The sequence below is a fragment of the Mastigoproctus giganteus genome, chromosome 14, assembly GCF_048544385.1.
Source record: "Mastigoproctus giganteus isolate SK-2022 chromosome 14, ASM4854438v1, whole genome shotgun sequence".
Taxonomy (NCBI): Eukaryota; Metazoa; Arthropoda; class Arachnida; order Uropygi; family Thelyphonidae; genus Mastigoproctus; species Mastigoproctus giganteus.
In genome coordinates, this window is record NC_143588.1 from 71,705,686 (window position 1) to 71,722,510 (window position 16,825).

Sequence of the window (16,825 nt, forward strand, 5' to 3'; positions counted from 1 at the left end):
ATAAAAAAAAAAAAAACGTCGACTGTTGATGGTTGGAAAGCTGTGATATGGTATGACTAATGATACTTGGCACAGAATTCACAGGAGAATGCAGTCAGGCATTTTATCCAGACTGTGTTGTAAGGTGTCAACAAAGTAGTGGTGGGTCAGTGATGCTTTGGGGATATTTTAACTATTATGAAATAGATCCTCTACTTGAAACCAGGATTCTAACCAACTAGGTTGGCTGTATAAATATCCTTAATGGTCAGGTTATGCCTTTTTCTGAATATTTGAGGAACACTTGATTTTGATACCCCTATATTATAAGACTTGGGCATCATTTGTGAACTGGAAGTAATATATTAAAAAGGACTACAAATGGTGTTACTGCACGACAAGAGCAGAAATAAAGGCTTTACGAAGCTTAATCTGGTACATATACCATGCACACAATTATTGCTTTTTGAAATGTAGTAAGTACTAGAATTTCAGTTAGTTTTTAAGAAGCATTTATTCAGCAATCAGTGCTGAAGGGTTAAAAGATGATATTAACCAGAGGCCTTATAATTTAATACTGTGAATGTTATGTGGTTCAGAGATTTTGTAACTTATGCTAACACAGGAACATTATTAAGAATATTAATATCATAATGTGATAATAATATCAATAAATTTGGTGATTTATTAAAATAAATTTTAGGTTGTTTGGTCTCAAATGAATATTTTGGGTTTTTTCTTTTATGCCTTACAATTTCAAGACGAGTAGTGATCTTCCATTATGTTTGCATTCCACATTTCTCAGTGTCTCCTTTACTATTTCTGTGGAATTGTTTACCCTTATCCTTGCTGACAGTACCAAAATTTTCCAGAAGAAATAGTGGGAGTGCAAGAAATGAACCTCGAAGTTCATTTTACATCCTAATCTTTGAAAATATTTTCAGTGATATTTTCATAATTGGCATTTTTTTATTTTCTAAATACTGTATTTGCCAGATTATAAAGCTTCACTGGACCATAAGATGACCATATGTTAGAAGGCAAATTTTGGGGAAAAAATATATTTTATTGTATATAATTGAAACATAAATTCAAAAGTGCTTGCCGAAAATTATCACTACAGAACTTTAAAACTTGTCATTGCTGATGAATTTTTGCTTTCTTCAAGGAGTACATCATCTTTATTCCCATCAAGGGCAATGAAGATGAGGCATTCTTTGAAAAAAGACTTCATAGTTGTGTCATGTTTCATTATTTGCTACCGCACATGTGTGAAATTGTTGGTCACTTCCAACTTGCTTGTGTGACATTTTGACCACACATTCCCTAGTCACAGTTAGAGACAAAACCAGTATTGCATGTGCTTTAGTATATCTTTGGACTATAAGATGTAGGATTTCAGCCAACATTTTCCAGAAGAAAAAGTGTCTGATGATCTGGGAAATTCAAATCACTTGTTTCTGAATCTTTCCGAGTCTAATTATACTGAAAGTTTCTTGTGAAAATTACTGGTTTCTGAAGTTAACATTCTTATCTGTGACACATTAAAAATGACTTTAAGTTTTGCATAAGATAATGTTGGAAATTGATTGCAATGATTACTTAACCTATGCTTAATGGGAAATGAAGAAGAGGATTACTTGAAAGCAATTACCATATTTGCTGTAGCCTTTACAGATTGCTTCATTAAACCTTATTTCCTACGAAGTTCAGGTAATAGGACTCTCATTAGATTCAATGCTTTTTGAACCTGGTAAAAGGCTGTCTTTGCATTGCCACTGCTTTCTTGTACAAGCTGACTTTGCGAACTGCAGTCCGATCCACTTATGAAATATGGCATTTTAGTGTAACCTGATTGTTGACCCAACAGCATACATAGAACCTTTAAGTCTCAAAAAAGAAGCCAATTATGTCCTTCATATTTAAATTTATTAAGAAGAAGAGTAAGGTTTTCACATCTCCTTTAAGTGAACTGATATTCTCATTATGAAGGTGAGCACATAAAAGATTAACTTTTAGTTTTCAAGGAATCTGTGAATAGTCTCCACTCACTAGGTTCATATGCTGGAACTTCAAAGGCAACCTCAAGATCACTGCAGAAGATTTCAATAGATCCAACTCATTTAGCTAGTTTTTTGTGAAGTTTTGTTCTTGAGAATCTGAAACTGTATTGATATTTTCTTGTGGAGAAGATTTAGACAAATCAGATTTGTGTGATGGTTTTATAGTAGATGTTAGATTGAGTTACCAAATATCCTTTTATTTTATGTTATAGGCTTTCTTTAGATAAGCAAAAATAGCAATCAGCTACATATATTCTCAGTTCATATTAAACCATGAATTAGCAAAAGGCAGACTTTTTTTTATTCTGACTCCACTTCATCGACAATGCATGACAAGTATTACAAACTTTGTGTGGAGTCACAGATCACCTGGGGTGATCTGTGTGTCTTTTTAACAAGTTGTCTTTTTAACAAGTTCAGTTTTTCTTGCACTTTTGTAAAGCTATCACAAATGTAGCAAAATGTAAGGTTACCTAGCCTCTTATTACCATACTGCACTACAAAATGTACAAACAGAAATAAACACTAATTTAATTGGAAGTTCTCTATGAACTAAAACAGTACAGTCTGCTGTCCTCTTATATACTAATGCCATTTTACACAGTGCAGTCTCATCACTTCTGAAAGGTTCTCTGTTATGATCACATTAGGAAAATGTGTAACCAGAGGTCACAATCTTGTAATACAGTGAACTTTAAATTTGGCAATCCTCAGGGGTTGATAGCTGCTGGATTTTAGAGAAGTATAATCAGGGAGACTGATCAGTTCTGGAGAATCATATTTCAGTGAATACTAAGTACTGACAACAGATGTTATAATCCGTTAAACATTTATTCCCATAGGATATAATTATTGTCTGTGACTGAATTGTCAGGGAAACAGGCAATATATTGTACAAAAAGGATAGGTGGAATGGGACCAGGGTATGTCTGCCAGGGGCAAAAGTTGATGTTGTAGAGCAGATATTATCTTTTAAGGGCACAAAAGGTGATATCGTTGTACAAGTTGGCACTAATGACGTTAAGTGTAGGAGTTCTGCAGATTTACTTAACAAGTACTCCACGAGAAGGGTTCCAAGTTGGATGAATAGTGAAGTTGCCGCATTACTTGAGCAGAAAAAGGTGGCATGGAAAGGTTACAGAGCAATAAAAAGTACTGAAGCCTATAACAGCTACAAGGTGATGTGTAATAGAGCCACAGAAAAGGTTCGACAGGCAAAGGCAGTTTATGAGAAATCACTAGCAAACAGAGCAAAGAGGGGGGGGGGGATAAAGAATTCTTCACATATATAAATGCCAAGAAGAGCAGGACAAACCAGATCGGACCTTTACGTAAGGGAAAGGGGATAGTATTAAATACACCAGCTGCCGTTGCAGATGAACTCAACAGTTATTTTGCATCGATATTTACAAATGAAAAGCCTTTTGTGGCAATGGGAAATTGTGGGAGCGAAGTTAAAAAATATGTAATTAATGATATTGAAATTTCGCAAGATTATTTAATGAAAAAACTTTCGAGCCTACAGACCAGTAAGGCTCCTGGAGTTGATGGAATATACCCTATAATCTTAAGAGAATCGGCAAGCGAGTGCATTGAACCATTGAGGCTAATTATGCGAGCATCACTAGACTCTGGGGAGATTCCCTTGGATTGGAAAAGTGCAAATGTATCTCCCATACATAAGGGTGGCTCTAAAAGTGAAGTTGGAAATTATCGACCTGTCAGTCTGACTTCAGTAGTAGAGAAAATCATGGAGGCAATGATCAAGGGTGGAATTCAGGATCATTTGGATCGAATTGAAATTCTCAAGGATACTCAGCATGGTTTTGTAAAGGAAAAATCATGTTTAACAAATCTGGTTCGCTATTTCGAAAGGGTCACTCACGAGCTGGATTTAGGGAATGATTTCGATATTGTTTATTTAGATTTCAGCAAAGCTTTTGACTCAGTCCCACATGAGCGGTTGCTTTATAAGCTGGAACAGGTTGGAATCACTGGGAAAATCTTTAGATGGATAGAAGGATGGCTTCAGGGCAGGAGGCAGAGGGTTGTGATAAATGGCTATTCCTCAGATTGGGTTGATGTAAGAAGTGGGTTTCCCCAAGGATCAGTATTAGGACCACTGTTGTTTTTAATTTTCATAAACGACATTGATGAAGGGATAGAGGGCGTGATGTCTAAATTTGCAGATGATGTTAAAATTGATAGAGTAGTTAATGATCACTGTCAAGCTGAGCTTCTTCAGAGAGAGACCTAGATAGACTTCAAGAATGGTCAGAAAAATGGCTACATTTTTCTGACCATTCTTGAAGTTGAACTTATTCACTTGGTGGAGTTCAACTAAACCCAGTACTGGAGGAAAGGGACTTGGGTGTTATGATACGGTCAGACATGAAATTCTCTGAGCATTGTAAACAGGTTGCAAGGAAGGCCCATGGTGTCCTATCGATGATCTATTCTACTTTTGCAAGTAGAGATAGGGACGTGATAATCCCATTATATAAGGCTTATGTTAGACCACACTTGGAATACTGTGTTCAAGTATGGAGACCGCACCTAAAGAAAGACATCGAGCTTCTTAAAAGGGTGCAAAGAAGGGTAACTCGACTGGTGAGATCGGCAAAAGGGCGTCCTTATGAAGAAAGACTTCGAATATGTGGGTTGCAGAGTTTGGAAACTAGACACCTTAGAGGAGATTTGATTGATGTGTTTAAGGCTCTGAGAGGCATCAGTAAAATGAATGAGGATGAAATTTTCAAGATTATAAATGATGCTAGAACTAGGGGACATAAATTCAAGTTACGGGGGGGGGGGGAAGGTTTAGATTGGACTGCAGGAAGTTTTATTTTAGCCAGCGAGTTATAAATTACTGGAATAAGTTGCCTTCATGGGTGGTAGAGGCCGACAGTTTATGGAAATTCAAAGGTCATCTGGATAGTACTTTCGGGTAAGGGAAGTGCATAGGATGATAGGTTTAATTTCTTTTTATTTTATTTTTTTTATTTGTTAATTATTATTATTTAGTTATTTATTTTATTTATTTATTATTATTATTTTTATTTTTTTTTTATCATTGTTTTGTTCGGATTTTTTTTTTTTTTGGCTGGTGCAGCATAAGCCATAGGCTTTCTTGCACCATGCGGCCGTTACTAATACTAATACTAAGTACAGGTCAATGTTGAAAAAAAGGCATCAGTTAGGGTTGAATTTGAAAGTGTCTGCAATTCTGCCCAGACGCGACAGGAGGGAGTATATGATGAGAGCCGTGTCAATCAATTCGGCCCTGGAGAAATTGTGCCAATGGTTAGAATTTTTTTCAGCCTGGTATCTGCTTGTTGACAGGAGAGACTGCTTTCCAGATCCTGTTGCAGTTGCATAGTATCAGTAGTGTCCTTAACAACCCTGCCAACCTTTGTATCGTCTGCAAACTTGGACATTAAGCTTGATATACCATCATCAATATAATTTATAAATACAGAAAACAATAATGGACCCAACACTGAAACCTGAGGGACTCCACTAATAATATTAGTCCACGATGGGCAGTGTCCATTGATTACCACTCTCTGTCTTCTCCCCCTCAACCATCCCTTTATCCATAGCAGCAATTTGCCTCCAATGCCACACTGCTCCAATTTGTGCAGCAGTCTTCCATGTGCAACAGTATCAAAAGCCTTTCTGAGATCCAAATATATAATATCAAAGTTATTCCCTCCATCCAGTTCTTTTGTGACTGCATCATAGTATCCAATCAAATTGGTCAGGCCAAAGATGTTCCCTTAATAAAACCATGCTGTGTCCAAGCTATAACTGAAGTCTTGTCTAGATGATCCTGCAGTGCTTCTTTAACCAGTGCCTCCATTAATTTTCCTGGAACAGAAGTTAAACTCACAGGTCTATAATTACTTGTCAGCTTTTGATCCTCCTTTGTGAATTGGGGTCACATTTGCACATCTCCAGTCTATGGGTACCTCCCCTGAGTCCAAAGAAGCTCTCATAATTATGGCTAAGGGTTTGCTTACTTCCTTTGCTGCTTCCTTTAATATAACTGGATAGATCCCATCCACCCCAGGTGCCTTTTTTATGTTTATCCTCAACAATTTCTCCTCCACTTTCCTCTCAGTTATTATAAAATCATCTAGTTCACTGCCCGAGTTTGCCTCACCTCTGGCATTCCCCTTCCTGAATAACTCCTCATGTATGAATGTAGATGCAAAATACTCGTTTTGTTTGTTAGTCATGAGCAGGATCCTCAACTGTTGAACCATCAATATCCAGTGAACCAATCTGATTCATCCTTTCCTTCTAGAGTTTACATAGGTAAAGAACTCTTTTCTGTTTTTCTTTGCATCCTTTGCCAAAGATTTCTCATAATCTGCCTTTTCCTGCCTAATCTCCTTTGTGACTTGGTTACAGACTAGCTTATATCTATCATAGGCTTCCGCCGACCGGGCTAGCCAGGTGGGTAAAGTGCCTGCCTGGCAACCCAAAGGTTGCGGGTTCGAATCCTGCCTCGGGCTTGGATCAAAGTACTGCAAAAACTTTGGGAGGTGCATTATGGCCACAGAAGCCGATGCGCCAACAACTACCAAAAAAAAAAAAAAAAAAAAATCATCATAGGCTTCCATGTCACCCATTAATTTATATGTATCCCATGCATTTTTCTTCTCTGCCATATGTCTCATTAGTTCATCTGACATCCATTTAGGCCTAAACCTTGAACAATATTTCTTAGTTGGTAAAGCCTAGTAGCTTCCACGGTAAGTTCTTTGAATGCTTCCCATTTTGAATTTGCTGTTGGTAACATCATCAGTTGGTCCCACTGTATAGAATTTAAATACTGTCTCAGACCATCGTAGTTGCCTTTACGAAAGCAAAAACCCTTCCATTTATCCCTGATGGTAGTTACCTCTTTGAGTAGGCACCTCCGTAGCCAGGTGGGAAGGAGCAGCAGTGCGTCGCACACGCTCCTTGATTAGACCGGGGTTTGAGCCCATCACCACCAAATACGGAGGATGCGGAAAGGTCAAGGGAATGACCACCGTATATTCCCCTAGCAATATGGCCTTAGTTGCTAATGCTCCTAAAAACCAAAACAACAACAACAACCTCTTTGAGTAAATCCCACTTCAGCACACTGTGATCACTGCCACCTTATGGTTCCTTTATCTTAAGGTTCTTAATGCATGGAGAATCACTACTGATAATCAGATCAAGAGTATTACTCCCTCTAGTTACCTCCCGAACATGCTGATGTAGAAAACAGTCATCCAATAAATCCACAAAAGCCTTGCTAGTGTGTGAGTGACCAACCCATAAATTCCAGTCAATATCTGGGAAATTAAAATATTCCCCATTATAAGATTCTCTGATTTACTGGCCCACTCTATTTCCCTGTACAGTTTCTTATTATACTCATCAGAGTCATTAGGCCTATAGCATACTCCTACTCTCAGTTTTGATCTCCCAGTGCTTATGTCACACCAAACTGACTCGACACTGCACTGTCCAGCGATGTCGACTGGCTTCACTTCCTGGATTTTGTGTGTTTCTTAACTAATAGCATAACCCCTTCTCCCTTCCTAACCTGTCTGTCCTTTCTGTACACATTGTACTCCCGAAATTCCAGTTCTGCATTCCTTATATCTGTGTGACACCACGTCTCTGATATTCCAACAATATCTGCCTTTGATGTTTTGACCAATACCTCAAATTCATCAAATTTATTTACCAAACTCCTAGCATTGGTGTACATGCACCTGTTCCTATTCTTAGCTACCCTAACACAACTCATGTGTTTACTTGTACCGCAATGACTACCAGCAGTCTCTGAAATATCCTGCATCTTGTTTTCCAGGCTGCTGCTCATTCCAATAGAAGCAGTGCAAGAATCACTTTCACTTCTGCCAGTGGCTACTGTTGATCTATTAGTCCTTGTATCCCTCAAGCTAGCAGTTTTCCGACTCACCTAACACTGTCTCGATAGCATCAGCAAATATTTTTGCACCCTTTTTATTTAAGTGCATCCCATCCCTGTAGAAGTAGTCTCTCCTGTTAACAAGTATAGACCAGACTGAAAAAAATTCTACCCGTTGAGCCTTGCACAATCTTTCCAGTGCTGAATTGATTGACAAGTCTCTCATAATATACTCCCTCCTATCGTGTCTGGGCAGAATTGCAGACACTTTCAAATTCAACCCTAATTCACGGCTTTTTTTCAGCAGTGACCTGTACTTGTTAAATAATTCTGCTGGTCTCCTACTCTTAATATCATTAGTGCCAACGTGTACAACTATATCACCTTTTGTGCCCTTAAAATATGATATCCCCTCTACAACGTCATCAACCTTTGCCCCTGGCAGACATACCCTGGTCCTGTTCGACCTATCCTTTTTACAAAGCATGTTCCCTGTTTCCCTGATAATAGAGTCATCAACAACTACTAGTTCCTGTGGGACCAGTGCATTCTGCCTTGGGGGTTGCCGCTGTGTTGCGTGATGACCAAGTGCAAGCTCCGGTGTTGATGTGGGCAGCTGGGAGCTTGATGGGCCCCTCAATTTAGATCCTTCGAGGGCATCCACCCTGTCCTTCGAGCTCTCATATAGGCCCATAACAATGCTGAGTTGTCGCCTGAATTCGTTACACTCCTTACATCGTGCACACACAAAGACATCCCCCATGGCAATATCATGTTCCGTACCCGATTACTCCACAAACATCATGCAAGCAGTGCATTTTAAAAGGCTGTGATTCAGAGGGCAACTGCCCCCCTCAGTTCTTCCCTGAGCCACAGCACTCCCATTAGCTTGAGCCTTTTGCTTTGCTGCTCTGGTCTGAGTCATGATTTCGATTTAATTTCAATGAAATTTCAATTTTAGTACAAAATTATAACCCTAAACTTGTATCCCAACACAGTTATAACGCTATATATATTTTTCAGTATTGGATATTATCTACAAGTTCGTAACATAATTAATACATAACTTGATACGTCTGTATCAAGTTATATGTTAATTAATTATGTTACGTTTGTAATCTAAGTTGTTATATATATTTAGTTAAAAAAGTACAATTTAATTGACAATGAAGTTTAACAAAATTAATAGATTTTACTGATTGATTCAGAATATTATATACTATACTATACTATACTAAGCTTGCGCTATCTAGTTCGGGATATAACGTATCGTATAACAATGGCGGCAAGTTACGAACGGTAAATCTATGGACACTTAAGTATTAATTAACTTCCAAATCTCGCTGTCCCGATTCAGAATAACCTAAGGATCCAGACTAGGTCTATAAGCTACTTATAGAAAATAATTTGATATAACAATTGGTCAATAAAGCAGCTAAATATGGCTAAAAAAACTTCTCGTTCAGTGGAGCTGCAACTTGTAACGTGGATTTGATACCCTTACCGATACTAATAATACCTACAAAACTCTAAGTTAAACTTTAAACTAAGTATCGTAACTAGGAATATAAAGCTACTCTAGAAAATAAGTTAATATGCCAATTTAAGCTAATAAAACAGAAAAAACTTCTCTATTCCAGGAGCAGTAAAAAACTTTGCCTGCACAAGGCTACTCTCGTATGCCATATTGACTGGATCTTGTTGGTTGGTCACTTACACACTATCAAGGCTTTTGTAGATTTATTGGATGATTGTTTTCTACAGCAGCATGCTCGAGAGGCAACCAGAGGGAGTGATACTCTTGATCATTATCAGCAGTGATTATTCATGCATTAAGAATTTACAGGTAAAGGAACCACTAGGTGGCAGTGATCACAGTGTACTGATGTGGAATTTACTGATGTGTGAATGAGTATTTTGCAACTACATTCACACTTGAGGAATTCTATAGGGTAGTGAAGGACAGAAGCTTATAAAACTCTAACAGGGAGCTTAATGATTTTTTAACAACTGAGAGAAAAGTGGAGGAGAAATTGTTGAAGTTAAACATAAGGGTGGGGGGGGGCAAAGGAAGTAAGCAAACCCTTAGCCATAATTATGAGAGCATCATTGGTCTCAGGGGGAGGTCCCCATGGACTGGAGATGTGTAAGTGTATCTCCAATTTACAATGCGGGATCAAAGGGTGGCACAAATAACTACAGACCTGTAGTTTAACTTCAGTTCCAGGGAAAATAATGGAGTCACTGGTTAAACTAGCATTGCAAGATCATCTAGACAAGACTGCAGCAATAATTCAGACACAGCATGAGTTTGTTAAGGGGAAATCTTGTCTGACCAATTTGATTGGATACTATGACGTGGTCACAAAGGAACTAGATGCAAATAATTATTTTGATATATGCTTGGATTTCAGGAAAGCTTTTGAGAGGACAACAGTTTGCAACAGACTTACTGTTGCACATGGAAGACTACTATACAAATTGGAGCAGTATGGCATTAAGGGAAAGTTGCTACAATGGATAAGAGGATGGTTGAGTGGGAGAAGACAGCATGAAATGAGTGCTAATCAATGGACACTGCCTTTTGTGGATTAATGTTATTAGTGGTATCCCCCAGGGTTCGGTGTTGGGCCCATTGGTGTTTTGTAAGGCTTAATATTAAATTTTGCAGATGATACAAAGGACTACAGCGTTGTTTATGACAGTATGCTACTGCAACAGAATCTAGAAAAGTTGGGCAGATAAACTGAGAAGTACAACTGAAGTTTAACATTAACAAATGCAAAGTACTGCACATGGATAGCAGTAACCCCAGAGAAATGTACCAACTGTGTGCTGTTATATTCAATGTAGTGGAGAATGAAAGGGACCTGATGGGATAATTGTGCAGTCAGATATGAAGTTTCTGAGCAATGCAGACAGGCTGCCAGAGCCAGTCATGGAGTCTTGTCAATAATATATAGGAATTTTGTATATATCTCTTTGTATAAGGCAGTGGTCAGACCACACCTTGATTACTGCGTACAGGTCTGGAGGCCTCATTTTTCGAAGGATGTAGAATTGCTAGAACGAGTACAGAGAAGGGCAACAAACGGGTGCTCTTATGACGAAAGGCTTAAGTTCTGCAAATTGCAGCATCTGGAGACTAGGCACCTGCGAGGTGATCTCATTGAGGTGTATAAGGCCTTGAATGGATTGAGCAGGCTCAATGCTGATGGGATTCTTCCTCTCGTTCAGATTACAAACTTGAGGGGGCCATAAACTGAAATTGAGGAAAGACAGTTGTCGAATAGATGTGCAGAAATTTGCCCTTAACCAGCGGGTAGTTGATTGCTAGATGAAACTTCCCTCTGTTGTTGTGGGAGTTGATAGCTTAAATAAATTCAAGGAAGAAGTGAACAAACTTTTGGAGCGAATGGATGGGTGAAATGGGAAGGTTTTTTTTTTTGTTTTTTTGCTGATGGTGCATAACCTTGCTTTCTTGCATCATATGCCTCTACTAATGCTAATAAAGAATATCATATCCTTTCATCTGTTTTTGTGAGCAGGACTTTACATGGACAGTGTAGTGGTCTTAATTTGCACAGAACAAACTTGCCTTTGTAATGAGTTGTAATAGTATTGAACTACTTTCAACAGATAGCTTTAGCTTCAGAAACTCTGATTCCACATATTGCATGATAGCTCATATCGAACATCCTCTTTGCAATTTTTTTGGATGCACGTTGTATCACTAAGGACCGTGATACAACGTACGTGATACAACGTGATGGAGAAAAATGGATATCAGTCAGTATGCACAAAAATTACTAAAGGATGTATATAATGTATATACTTGGCCAGACCCTAAAAACATTTTGTCTGTGTAATTTACAGGCAGCAGACTTGATTGATGGCACTGTTGCAGCGGTTCTAGTAGTATCTTAATCTGCATTGAGAAGATAATTATGGTTCAGAGACTGATCATGATAGTAGAGAATGAGGGGATAGGATAGCTTTCTCAAATGCTATTTTTTAGCATTTGAGAAAGCTAAAAAATATATGACCTCATTCAAAATGGAGAAAGACACATGAATTGCATTATTTGACTGGAGTTCTTGTAATGCAAATATTCTAGTAATGTCTTATTGTTGTGAATTCTTTAATAATAAATAATCAACAGTTATTCAAAAAGTCTGAGATCTTAAAGAAAATATTATATTGAAAGTTGTATATCACAGTCATTTTTATGTGAAGTATGCTTTGTGTTGACTAGTCCTCTGATTTTATTATGAATTGTTTTTTATATTCCTTTTAACTCCGTCAGGCATATCAGGTTTGGTTATCTGACATTCTTCTGATAACCATAACCTGATATGTCTAACACTTGCTGTTTCAAGTGCTTGACATCACTTATTTTCATGTAATAATCAAGAACATTCAAGTACCCCAGAAATAATTTAATGATATTGGGCTTGGAGACCTGTGAGGTCATTTCACTGGAACAGATTCAGGTGCTAGGAATTCTATACAATGGGGCAAAGTGATGTTGTTACCGACAGCAAATTCTAAATGGGAAGCATCCGGGGAAGTAATTGTAGAAACTGATCATTTAATAGTGGACTGGTGCAAGATTTTATGTTTACCGCTTGAACTTTCCACATCTGCTGCTAGAGGTGCTCTCCCTGATAGCTACTGAGCAGACTCTGTGGGCACAGGATGCCAGTACTGGTTGATCTAGTGTTGTGTGAAGAGTTTTTTTTTTTTTTTAATGACCGCATGCCACTTACGATTGTTTTTAAGCATTTATCATGTTGGACATACAGGTTGAACAGCAGTATGTGATGCATTATTGTTTCAGACAGGGCTTAAATGCATTGGAAACAGTTAAAGAGATGGTAATGAGTGCCTTGGTAGGAACTGGCGCCTCCGTAGCCAGGTGGGAAGGAGCAGTAGTACGTAGCACACGCTTGGTGGTGAAAGTGTGTAAAGTTCAAGGGACGGTATTTTGAGAAAAGAAATCTACAGAAGATTCAGATGATGACAGTTAAGATAAGATCTTGCACCAGTCCGTGAATGAAATGATCACCCCTCTTAATAGACTTTTCATACTGCTCAAGGCTTAGACCTAAATAGAAGTGAGATGAACTAATAAGACTTGTGGCAGAGAAGACAAATGCCTATGAATTATTAGGTGATACAGAAGCCTATGGTAGATATAAACTAGTCTTCAATCAAGTCACAAAGGAGGTAAAGCAAGCTAAGACAGATTGAGAGGTCTTTGAGAAAGGATGCAAAGAACAGCAGCAAAGATTTCTTTACTTATGTAAACATTAGCAGGAAAGAGGATGAATCACATTGGTCCACTTGATATCAGGTGCATTATAGCCATAGTAGCTTATGTGCCATTAAACTCCCATAACAACAACAACCACTTGATATCAGTGGTTTAACTGTTAATGATCCTGCTTACATTGCCAAAAAACTGAATAGATATTTTGCATTTACATTCGCACATGAAGAATTCTTTAGGGAAGTGGATACAAGAAATTTATCGAACTCTTACAGGGAGGCTAAATGGAGACTATTCAATTATATTAAAGGTGGCAGCAAAAGAGATAAGCAAACCTTTAGCCATAATTATGAGATCATCCTTGGATTCAGGAAGGTGCCTATGGACTGGCAATGTGCAAATGTCTCACATATTCACAAAGGGGAATAAATGGGGTGACATGAGTAATTACACACCTATTAGCTTGACTTCTATTGCAAGGAAAATAATGGAGTTGGTCATTAATGAACTAAAGTAGGACTATTTATATGGGATTGCAGTTATACTGCAGTTACAGAGCATGGAGTTGTTAAGGAGTGATCTTATCCAACCAATTTGATTGGATATTATGATGCAGTAACAATGGAACTGGATGCAAAAAATAATTTTGACTTGATATACTTGGATTTCAGAAAAGTCTTTGATACTGTTGCACATAAGACTGCTATGCAAATTTGAGCTGTAGATAAAGGAATGGTTGAGTGAGAGAAGACAGGTTATTAATGGACACTGTTCTTTGTGGATTAATGTTAATATTGGAGTCTCCCAGGGTTCAATGCTGGGACCATTGTTGTTTTCTATATTTATTAATGATACAGTCAGTCCTCGTATAGCACGATAGTTGTGTTCCTAGAAACCCTCGTGCAATGCAAAATCGTGCAATATAAACAGCAGGGCCTATGGGAAAAATAGGGTTAGGTGCCGGCCACCCAAGATTTAACACACATTTGTAACCAAAACATTACCAAACACAATAAATAATCGTAATAAAATACGTAAGTATTTTATTTGTTTTTTTTGTTTAACTTGTTTTTTGTTTGATTTTCTATCCAAACAGATGACAGCCTTTCCATCTCTTCCAATTCTTTGTATCTTAATCTAATGGATTTTAATTACACTTTGAGTTGTTCCTGCTACGAAAGTTGTTTTTATTTTCTCTGCATTCTTTGTAATTCTCGGCATTCCCTCATTTAGGTCTGTAGCACATGCAATATCACATGGTTTTTCATTTTGCTCAAAGCGTTTCACAATTTCGTATTTTTTCTCTATCGACAGAGACGGACTGGCCATAAGCCTTACTGGGGGAACCCCGGTGGGCCAGGGGCCGGTGTGATTTTGGCCATAAACCATAGTATGAGGCCACTATAAATTTTCCCCGGTAAGAATTTTTGACTCAGTCCGCCTTTGTTTATCTATATCGCTTTTCTTTTTCTCTCTGAATCTGCAGTGTCTTCACCAGGACGCTTCCTATTCACACCTTTTAAGTATTTTACTCATTTTTAGGGAATAAAGCACAATTACAAAACGAGAAGGCACACTTGATATGCATAAACAAAGCTGCACGCGTGTAGCAACTGAATAAACAACACCGTAAAGGCAGAGATACACTATTAACACCTCACATTTTACTAAAGCACATTTCTAGGGGTTACTACCATAAAACAATAAAAACAATTTCCAGTTGCGTTTCTGCTAGTGGAATCTGTTATAAAGCCGATCTAATTGCATTTGTGATTATACCGATAGCTGGAATTGTTGGTTTTTATGTTATTATGGTGAAATGTGTTTCCCCTTTCATTGATATAAAAAACAAATACATTTTCAGAATCTTCTCTTCATTCCTATCGTGTTGCGTTCAGTTGGGGTGACTCCGGTCCGACTGCCATTTCTTGTAAACACAAAGGCCAATCGTGCATAAGCGAATTCGGTTCGTGTTATATAAGATATCATTCCCCTATTTATAAATTGTGTATGATCGAATTCGTGTAGTGTAAACACGTGTTATACGAGGACTGACTGTACTGATGAATATATACCTGTCATAATGTGCAAGTTTGCAGATGATATAAAGGTTATAGGCGTTTTATTACAGTAATCAAGGTGTGCTACTGCAATAGGATCTAGAAAAATTAAGCAAATCAGCTGAGAAATGCAATTGAAATTTAACATTGACAAATAGAAGTTATTGCATATGGATCACAGTTATCCCAGATTAATGTACCAACTGGGGTACTACACTTAGGGTAGTGGAAAATTAAAAGATCCTAGGGGTAATTGTGCAGTCAAACATGAAGTTCTCTGAGCAGTGCAAACAGATTGCTAGTACAGCTTATGGGGTTGTGTCAATAATATACAGGAATTTTCCTAGTGGGAATAAGGAAGCAATTATCCAATTTCTACAAGTCAGTAGTTAGCCTGCATCTTGAGTACTCTGGCGTCTCTGTGGCCAGGTGGGAAGGAGCAACAGTGCGTAGCACACGCTTCTTGATTAGACCGGGGTTCGAGCCCGTCACCACCAAGTACGGAGGATGCGGGAAGGTCAGGGAATGACCACCGCATATCCCGGAGCAATATGGCCTTAGTTGCTAATGCTCCTAAAAACCAAATAACAAACAAACATCTTGAGTACTGCATATAGGTCTGGAGGCCTCATTTTGGAAAGAATATAGATGGGGTACAGAGAAGGACAGTGAGATTGGTGAGTGGAACAAAAGGGTGCTCCTACCAAGAAAGGCTTCAGTTTGCAAATTGCTGTATCTGAAGACTAGTCACCTGCTAGGTGATCTGATTGAGTTTTTTAAGGCTTTGAATGGATTGAGCAAGCTTAATGCTGATAGCATTCTTCCTCTTGCTCAGACTATATATGAGAGGGCATAAATTTAAATTGAGGAATGATGGTTGCAGGATACATGTGCAGAAGTTTGCTTTCAGCCAGTGGGTGGTTGATCTTCAGGATAAACTTCCATCTGTTGTTTTGGAAGTGGGTAGTTTGAATAAATTCAAGAAAGAACTAGACAACCAATTGGAGGGGATGGGCAGGTGATGTGGGAAGTGGTTTTTATTTTGTGTTTTTGATGCTGCATAAGCTTGCATTATTTTCAAATACTAATAGTAATGATTAGGCCGGGAGACTTGCTTGGATAAAAAGTAAATTATACATTTTAAAGGTATTGAAGCACATATTTCTCATCAGCAATGAAATCTTGACAAAGTCTAAGTTAAAATAGCATTAGTATTTATATACTGCCAGTGTCGTGAACAGTGGAGAAGAATTTTCTAACTGAAGTTCCCAAGATAAAGGAATAACAGGGTGAAGTAGGAAGTACATTTATATAGGTTTTCATGATATGCACTGCCATTAGATAAAGGATTATCTTATTGGATGAGATCTTAGTAGCAGTTTTGGCTGCTGATTTTGCTGATCTTTTCTGGGGGAGAGAACTGATAGCTCTTGTCATTATAAATAGATATGAGAGCATTGTCTGTGCTGTCCTAATGTTAATGGAAGCCTATCATCATCATTTATCTTTATGGTGCATTGTCATATTAGGCCAT

At 38.0% G+C, this 16,825-nt stretch overlaps 1 protein-coding gene across 1 annotated transcript in view; it reads left to right on the forward strand.

Annotated features, from left to right (window-relative positions):
• Window positions 1-16,825, forward strand: part of Orc4 (origin recognition complex subunit 4) — a 181,814-nt gene that overhangs the window by 110,398 nt on the left and 54,591 nt on the right. The window lies entirely within an intron of this gene.